Source organism: Mus caroli, unplaced genomic scaffold (assembly GCF_978045245.1).
Source record: "Mus caroli unplaced genomic scaffold, Mus_caroli_1 scaffold_4, whole genome shotgun sequence".
NCBI lineage: Eukaryota > Metazoa > Chordata > Mammalia > Rodentia > Muridae > Mus > Mus caroli.
The window spans coordinates 127,658,141-127,667,476 of record NW_028227259.1 but is presented as its reverse complement, the minus strand read 5'-3'; the positions used below and the strand labels follow the sequence as shown (position 1 = coordinate 127,667,476).

Sequence of the window (9,336 nt, the reverse complement as noted above, 5' to 3'; positions counted from 1 at the left end):
TCCATCTGCTGGGGGACTCTGGGCTCGGCTCCGGGTCCCAGGGCCGGGCACAGGGACCTGCAGAGGAGTGGGACCCAGCGGGGTTAGAAGATAGGGTGAAGGGGGAAGAGATTCTGGCCACTCAGGAGGCCCCTCTATATCGGGATAGATCTTGGGGGGAGCTGTGGGTTGAAGAGGAGGCTCCGTTTCGGGAGGAACCTTTGGTTTCGCTTTTGTTTCACGAAGAGTCAGGGCTCAGGAGCCTGACCTACATTGGGGAATGATGGTGGATTCTGGACAAGGTCCTGCCAGACAGTAATGTAAGGCTGTTGATCCAGGCAGGACTCAGGTCCGCTCTGAAAAACAATGGCTTTAACTTCAAAGATAAGTGTCAAATAAAAAATCCCCTCCAGTGGCCATCCTACATCAAAAGCCAGCCACTCTGGGGCACAAAAAGTCTGCCAAGGTCCTTTCTTAATTTCTACTGAAAGATTATGGGCCCTTGACCTAACTTCAGACCAGAGGTCTAAAGTCAAACTTAGGGGAATCGTTACAGTCTGTCCCATCATCCAAACCACAGAAAACACGAAACAGACACAAAAAAGCACACACACACTGACAAATGCCCGTCTTCTTTTTTTTTTTTTTTTTTTTTAATTTATTTATTATATGTAAGTACACTGTAGCTGTCTTCAGACACTCCAGAAGAGGGCGCCAGATCTCGTTGCGGATGGTTGTGAGCCACCATGTGGTTGCTGGGATTTGAACTCTGGACCTTCGGAAGAGCAGTCGGGTGCTCTTACCCACTGAGCCATCTCACCAGCCCAATGCCCGTCTTCTAATGGACAGACAAAACCAACTCAGAAATGCAAAAAGGTCGGGGAAATGAGTAAGTCCTCCAATCTAGGAAGACTACCGACTCTTCACTCACCGCCCCAGATGGACTCCTGGAGTCCTTCCCTTTGCTCTGGGTTGTCCCCCAGAGCAGCAGCCGGTGATTCTAGCATGTCTGCTGTTCACACTCTGTGCCTTACCCCGAGGTGCAGGTCTCTGTTTCTCATGAAATGTTGCGGCTGCAAATTTCAGCACCAAACCTCGCAGGCTTACAGAAATATTTTTAGACAAGAAATCTCACCCCCAAGTGGGTCTTTGGAGACGTGGGTGGTTGCACCAATCCCGGACGAGCCCCCAATGAAAGACCTCCGAAGGGAGACCCTCACTCAAGTATCAGGATAATAGCGGACCCCCAAGAACTCACAAGAGACCAAGCTTGATGCAAACCACACGAGGCTTTATTGAAAGCCAGAGCTCTGGGGACGACTCGTATCCCACACAGGGGTAGAAGAGTCGACCCCGAGGGAAAAGGGGTCCCAGTTTTTATAGGCCCTCAGGGAGGGAAAGGAGAAGGAGAGAGTAGGGTATTTCCAGATCTAAACAATGTCTATTCTCAAGAAATGGGTATGGGAGGGGTACAAGGAAAGAGTCTGGTGCAGGTGCAGCAGCTCCGGATTGGCCCCTGCTGTGGTTGCTGGGGAGATTTTCCGACTCTTCCCCAGCAACCAATATCACAAACACCTGGCAATGGGCTTCATCAGTGGGCACACACATGGGTTCAAGGAACGGTCAGACTATTGGTAGACACTCGGGTTCTAGGAGCAGCCAGAGCATTGTGCACCTCTATTTTTCTAAATCAGTGAAGCTAGTTCTGCTAACAATGAAATGTATTTTGCGAATTTCAGGGTTTCTGTGACCTTTTACATTCTGTCAGGATCTTTCAAGACATTTTCTTCCTTCCTTCCTTTTTCTTTCTTTCTTTCTTTCTTTCTTTCTTTCTTTCTTTCTTTCTTTCTTTCTTTCTTCCTTCCTTCCTTCCTTCCTTCCTTCCTTTCTTTCTTTTCTTTCTTTCTTTCTTTCTTGGCAGTCCTGCAACTTTATTTGACATTCAGCAGGTTAGTTCTCATCCACATTGACCATCTGTAGATTTTTTAATTATGTGGTAACAGGCATGTAAGTTACCAGCGTATAGAGCTTGTTTGGGGAATTCTCCTCCTCATTAAGTTTTCTGGACAAGCGTACTCAGATACGATATGGAATGTTCCTTATTCCCTTGGCCCAGATGGCTTTATTGAGCCTGGTGTCAATGCCCATATCTGGTGTTTCCATTTCCTTCATGGCAAACTTCTGAATTTCTTTGAGTTCCCAAGGAGCATGCTTCTTGAAGCCCACTCCATGGATGCGCATGTGAATGTTGATGGTGTATTCTCAGATCTCCACCTCGTTGATGGCAGAACAGCCCTTCTTCTTCTCTCCACCCTTCTTTTCGGGGAGCCATTCTACCGGGGTCAAGTTGGAAAGCAACATTTTCTTTCTTTAAAAGTCTTTTCTATGTTTCTATGTTTTACCTGCATGTGTATCTGTGCACCACTTGTATATCTGGTGTTCACAGATGCTAGAATTGGAGTTACAGATGGTTGTGAGCCAGCATGTAGATGCTGGGAATTGGACCTAAGGCCTCTGGAAGAGCAGTGAGTACTCTTAACTGCTGAGCCATCTCTTCCTGCAACTGGCTTTTTCCTTGGGATATGGAGACTCAAACTCAGGTCCTCACCCTGCACAGCCTTTTACTCATGGAAGCATGGCTTACTTTCCACAATACACCATTTTACATTCCTATTGCCTATTACTAGCAGTTCTGTTATCTCCATAGCCTGCCAACAAGTCTTATTTTCTGTTTTTGTTTTATTGCCCCCCAATACCCCCAGTACTGGGGACCTTGGACAAGCTAGGCAACAGCTCTATCACTGAGTAATACAAACCCTCAGCTCTTCAAGTTTCATCTTGTTCTTGGTTTTGTTTGAGGCAAGGTCTCAAGTAGCCTCAAGACAAGCTGGGCGATGGTGGCGCATGCCTTTAATCCCAGCACTTGGGAGGCAGAGGCAGGAGGATTTCTGAGTTCGAGGCCAGCCTGGTCTACAAAGTGAGTTCCAGGACAGCCAGGGCTATACAGAGAAACCCTGTCTCAAAAAACAAAACAAAAACAAAATTAAAAAAAAAAAAAAAAAGAAGTAGCCTCAACACATATGAGCCATTACATTTAGCTCATGGTGATTTTTTTTTTTTTTTTTTTTTACTTTAGAAAGGGCTTTATTTATGTACAAATAACAGTTAGCATTCTATCCATAAATTCTATTTTCCAAAAGCAAGAGTTTCTTTTTGGTTGTCTTTTTAAGGTTTAAAAAAAATACTGGATACGATGGTGCATGCCTTTAATCCCGTAATTCAGGAGGCAAGGATCTCTGTGAGTGCCATGCAGACTGACCTACAGAGTGAGTTTCAAGATAGCCAGAACTACACAAAGAGATCATGTCTCAAAAAAAAAAAAAAAAGAAAAAGAAAAGAAAAGAAAAGAGGAAAATGAAAAGAGAAAAAGGAAGAGAGGGAGAGGAAGAGGGAGAAAACAAAACCACACCCTAATCTTTGAAAGGCACCAAGATTCTTCTTCTGCTTCTAGATCAGTGCTGGGCAGGAAGGAAAGGAGAATCTTTCGGGACAGATGTCACAACTGGACATTCAGGCAAAGTTTAACAACCCAGCCCACCTCCAACAACACAGCTGCAGGCTGAATAACTGTAGCAGGTCAGACGGCCCAACAAAACTCAGCTGTGCTGTGTGCTGCCATTAGCAACTGTCAGCAATTACTAAACATACTAGACCAAAACAAAAAAGACTCAGGTAGACATGAGAACAGTCAGTTCCTTGCATGACCTCCATCTCAATAACCCTAATAAACAGACTATCCCAATGCATGGAAAATAGTACATCATTTCGAATTTCACACAGGAAGACAACTGGCTCAACCATTTTATGCCCACCCAGCTACTTGACTTTTTATATGCTGAGATAATTTCTTTCAACTTTTTTTTTAATTGAAAGACACTCACAGTCCCATATCCTGGCATACACCTTTAATTCCAGCTCTTGGGAGGCAGAGGCAAGTAGATCTGTGAGTTCAAGGACCGCCTGCTCTATAGAGCAAGTTCCAGGATGGCCAGAGGTATACAGAGAAATCCTATCTCAAACCAAAACCAAAACAAAAACCAACCAAACAGAAAACACAACAAAAAAGGAAAATTCATACAACATAAAATGAACAACGTTAAAGTGCAGGATCTGGTGGCATTTGATATGTCCACAAAGTTACATAATTGTTGCCAACAGGTTCTGAAACAATGTCAACTTTCTGTCCAACCTTCAGCCAGCCCATGGTGATGTGCATTGTCTCTTTGGATATGTGTATGCTACCCCAAATTCGCATCTGCATGCAATTTTACAATATGTGACATCGTGTATCTAGCCTATTTACTTGCTGTGCAAAGTTTAAGGTTTGTTTATGGAGCATTCTGGTGCACACCTGTAATCCCAGCACTTACACATACTGTACCACATAGACACAGTTTGTTTCTTTTTATTGTAATAGTTCTCAGTAATGTTTTAAAAAATTGTTTGAGACAGAGTCTCACTGTGTAGCCAAGGCTGTGCTCAAACTCAAAGATGCATCTGCCTCTAGCTCCTGACAGCATTATAGTCAGACACACCCAAGACTCCAGCTCAGATCAGCATTTGGTGCTGGGTTTTACATAAGCTTGTCTAAGCCTCAACTTCCTTATCTCTAAAGTGGGGTAATAATAGTACGTATTTCACAGGCTGCTGCATTATGCTAACAGGTAGTGGCAGATGTGATTTAAATCATGACCTTACTAAGTACTCTGGGTGTAGACGTTGTATGCACGTTAGAGGTCTGATAAAAGGAGATATGGTCCTTGTCCTCAGGCCAGGGTAAGAAAATGCAAGTGCTACTGAGGGTTACATTACCAAGTAGAGGGTAGCATGTGGTGTGAGCAACTAAAACGGAGAACCAGTGGGAGTTCAAAGGCCAAAGTGGGCTGAGCTAAGCCAGGAAAGAGTAGGAGGATGAAAGCAATGGGACTGGGGAGGGAATCATCACGCATTCGTGGCTGGTAAGCCATGGAGTGTTCCTCTGCCTGGAACCTGGGCCACATAGGCGTAGGGCAGTGTTAGATCGTGTGTTACGGTGGATGTCAAAGTAGGGCTGTGGACTTTGTGCTGGGAGAATGGTGAGTGCTGGTACAGGAAAGGGCAGAGGTTGCAGAAGGGAAGCCTCATGATGTTTCCTGAAGTTTTTGTTTCTTCTTTTTGAGACAGGGTCTTACCATGTAACCCTAGCTGGCTAGCCTGGACCTTTCTATGTAGACCAGGCTGGCCCAGAACTCACAAAGGTATGCCTGCCTCTACCTTCTGAGCGCTGGGATTAAGAGTATGTACCCCTACACCTAATACTTCTGACCTGTTTGGATCAGAGATAGGAGTCTGTTAGGGTGTAACTCTTACCTATGCCACAGAATTGGACGGAACCAGAGTAACACTTTGGATTTGACCAATGAAGATGAAGGCTACCCACTCTGGGGGATGTAGAACAATAAATAGGTGTCTCAAGGTAGTCAAAGGAGGATAGCCTTAGTCACAGCTTTACTAGGAACCAAGAACTCTGGACTGGGACACAATTTGTCAGGAATTGCCAGGCGTGGTGGCACACACCTTTAATCCCAGCACTCGGGAGGCAGAGGTAGGCGGATTTCTGAGTTCCAGGCCAGCCTGGTCTACAGAGTGAGTTCCAGGACAGCCAGGGTTATACAGAGAAACCCTGACTCGAAAACCAAAACAAACAAACAAACAAAAAACAAAAACAACAATTTGTCAGGAATAGAGAAAGAGACGATGAAGTACAAAAAGCGGCTGTCTTCATAGGTGCTATAAACTGAAATATTTAGTCCTTCCAATAATCAATGCGGAGCTGGGCACAGTGACAGCTATAATAATCTCATCACCTGAGAGGCAAAGGCAAGAGGCTGAAGACTTCAAGGTCAGACTGAGTCAGAGTCCCTGTGTCAAACAAAACAAAACACCCAAAACAGGAATCCATGAGGCAGGTGTGATCACTATCCATGTTAGATGAAGACACTTAGCCTAGAACTGCTGTCACTTGCTGAAGGCTGCCAGGGGGAGCCTGACTACCCAGGGCTTTCCTGTAAGGATGGACTTTGGGTTTTATGTGAAAGACAATGGGAAGCCCTGAGACGCCTGGGCAGGCCCTAGCCTAGTGCAAGCCTCCTGCAAAGCACCCGTCTGTATAAAGCTGAAGGATTTGGAGAAGATCCCACTGGTCTCGGTGGTCAGCATGAAGAAAAGGGGGTTGGATTTCTGTGTATTTGGGGGTAGGGACTCAAAGTGAGACCGAGAGTAGTAAAGAAAGAATGAAGGTGGAGCCTTGAGCTCTGGCTTAAGGCAGGAAAGTGATGGCAGCGGGCACCTGCCCACCCGCCCGCCGTGAAAGCTGTGTGTTGGGGATGAACTTTTGGCAGGGGAGACAGAGTTACAGCATGGTTGGTGAGAAGGAGAGCCAAGAAAAACTTGTGAAAGGAATGAGTCAGTGACAAAGGAGATAAACTCAAAAGGCAAGTGAGGTGAGTGACAAGAAAAAAACCCAGAAAAATAAATTAATAAATAAGAAAAAAAAAAAAGCCAGGGCAGGCAAAACTTTTGAAAAATCTACGGTGTTAAGTTAGTAAGATTAGCTAATCATTCCTTCCTTTGAAATTCATTCTTCCCCGCAGTAGATCTTTGCTGTGCCTGTGAGATCTTTGCTCTGCCTGCCTAACCTTGCTTAGAAGGTGGCTCCTGGCCCAGATGTTCCTACTACCACTAGGGCATTCTTTGTCTTTCGTGCTTGAAGCTCCTGTGGGACTCAGAGCCCCTAGATGTTGACCTCATTGCTTGGGGACAATGTGTCTATTTGTCTGGTCTCCAGTAAAGTCCCTGTTGAACTCCCTACATTCCACTCAAATACAGGCTTCAGGTGTATAGATATTGATCAAAGGGGACCAGAAAAAAAAGAAAGAGAAAGAAAGAAAGAAAGAAAGAAAGAAAGAAAGAAAGAAAGAAAGAGAAAGAAAGAAAGAAAGAAAGAAAGAAAGAAAGAAAGAAAGAAAGAAAGGAAGGAAGGAAGGAAGAAAGAAAGAAAGGAAGGAAGGAAGGAAGGAAGGAAGGAAGGAAATGTTGGGTAGCTACAGAGGAAGGGAAGAAGCTGGAGGAGCCTGTACATGACCTAGTGGAAGATGATCACACCCGCATTGATAGGTGGCATGGGTAACTTCGGAGTTAGCAGCAGCCGCAGTGGAAGGGGGCTGGTCAGTTGAGTGGGTGAAGGGGTTGCCAGTCTCTGCTGGCTCAGGCCCAACCCCCAAGACAACTGTAATGGAACCAACCAGCGGGGGAGCTGTACCCAATCAGACTCGATAAAGAGATTAGGCGGCTTGCCTGTGCTGTACCCATTCAGGCAGGAAAGTAAACTCTTATCTTAGAAAGCTCTTCCCCTTTCTAAATAAGGGTTGTCTAGCTCATGATTCAGCAAAAGAGAAATCTGATTAATTATAAGGCTCCATTCTCCACATTTTTTATCTACTGTAACCTGTCAGGAGCCTTGGAATGACTTAACAAGTTATTACTTCATTTCCGGAAATGGGGGTGGGTATTTGAGGGAGTTTCTGTTGTTTCTTTGCATGTTTAAGACGGGGTCTTACATGTAGCCCTGAGTGGCATGAAGTTTGCTATGTAGACTATGGTGGGCCTGAACTCATAGAAATTTGCTTGCCTTGGCCTCCCGGGTGTTGAGATTGCAAACCATGGTCCACCAATTACAAAAACCAAGATGCTATTAACAGATACAATCCACATGGCCTCTGGCTTTATTTCAAAATGAGAGAAAGGAGGGTAAGGTGGGTGGAAAGTAAACTGGCCCTGAGCTGACCAGGGGCGCGGATGGCGATCACTATGTGTCCACTACGTTAGTATTTGCCATTGTATGTATGGAAAAATCTTACCTGAAAGCCCATGGGCCAGGTGTGGCGGTGCACACCTTTAACCCTGCACTTGGGAGGCAGAGGTGGGGGATCCCTATACATTTAAGACCATTCTGGTCTATGGGTATTTTTTCTACATACATGTGTACCATACAGTGAATTCCACGATGGCCAGAATGAGACCCTGTCTTGAAAAAATAAAAAGACATGTTCACTAAATGTTAGGCCCTTCACAAACCTGTGTTCTGATTTTATTCTAAAAAAAAATTAAATAAATAAAAAATAAAGCTAACAAAACCCAAGAAGCTCAATTGCAGTCTATGGAACCAAGTTCAAAACCAAGGGCGGTACTTCAGGCTTAGCCTCAGCACTTTGAAGACCAAGGCATGAGGATCTGTTAAGAGTTCAGCCTGGGCTGGAGAGATGGCTCAGTTTTTAAGAGCACTCACTGCTCTTCCAGAGGGCCTGAGTTCAATTCCCAGCAACCACATGGTGGCTCACAGCCATCTGGAATGGGATTTGATGCCCTCTTCTGGTGTGTCTGAAGACATGACAGTGTACCCACATACATGAAATAAATCAATCTTAAAAAAAAAAAAAAAAAAAAAGCGTTCAGCCTGAGCTATATAGTAAAAGCCTATCTCAAAGTATGAAGGGCTAGGAATGGCTCAGTGGTAGAGTGCTTGTGCAGTGTGCCTAAGGCTGACTTGGATCACCAGAACCATGGAGGAAGAGCTTCTATCAAAATGATGCTTGTGATGCCACTGAGAGTTCACTATAGCAGAGGCAGGCAGACTTCTGAGTTCGAGGACAGCCTGGTCTACAGAGTGAGTTCCAGAACAGCCAGGGATACACAGAGAAACCCTGTCTCAAAAAAAACAAAAAAAAAAAAAAAAAGAGTTCACTCTAACCTCTAAGCTCAGGTACTTGAGATCTTAAAACTCCTGGGGCTGAAGGCTCTAAGGTGAAGAGAGAGCGCTGGCTGCACTTCAGGAGGAGCTGCTTTCACTCCCGGCAGCTACAAGTAATTACAACCACCCGTAAGTCCAGTTCCGGGGGAAGTGATGCTCTCTTCTCGCCTCCTTGGAAACCAGGCATGCATGTCGTGCATACACAAACACCTATACACATAAAATAAAAATAGCTTTTTAAACATTTATTATTTTGTGTGTATGGGTATTTTTTCTACATACATGTGTACCATACGTATGCCTGGTGCCCTCAGAGGTCATGAGCTTGCCATGTGGGTGCTGGGGGTATCAAGTGTTCTTAACCATTGAGACAACTCTCTAGCCCAAATAATCTATTTTTATAAAGTGTTTTAAAATTCCCTATGTAAGAATAGTTGATATCCTCTGTAGCCTGGCACATATCCTTGCTAACTGCTGACCTCCCTTCTAGCATTCTAACTCAGAACTCT

At 44.8% G+C, this 9,336-nt stretch overlaps 1 pseudogene; it reads right to left on the bottom strand.

Annotated features, from left to right (window-relative positions):
- Positions 1 to 1,929: 1,929 nt before the first annotated feature.
- Positions 1,930 to 2,340, bottom strand: LOC110294936 (large ribosomal subunit protein eL31 pseudogene; annotated as a pseudogene).
- Positions 2,341 to 9,336: the final 6,996 nt, after the last annotated feature.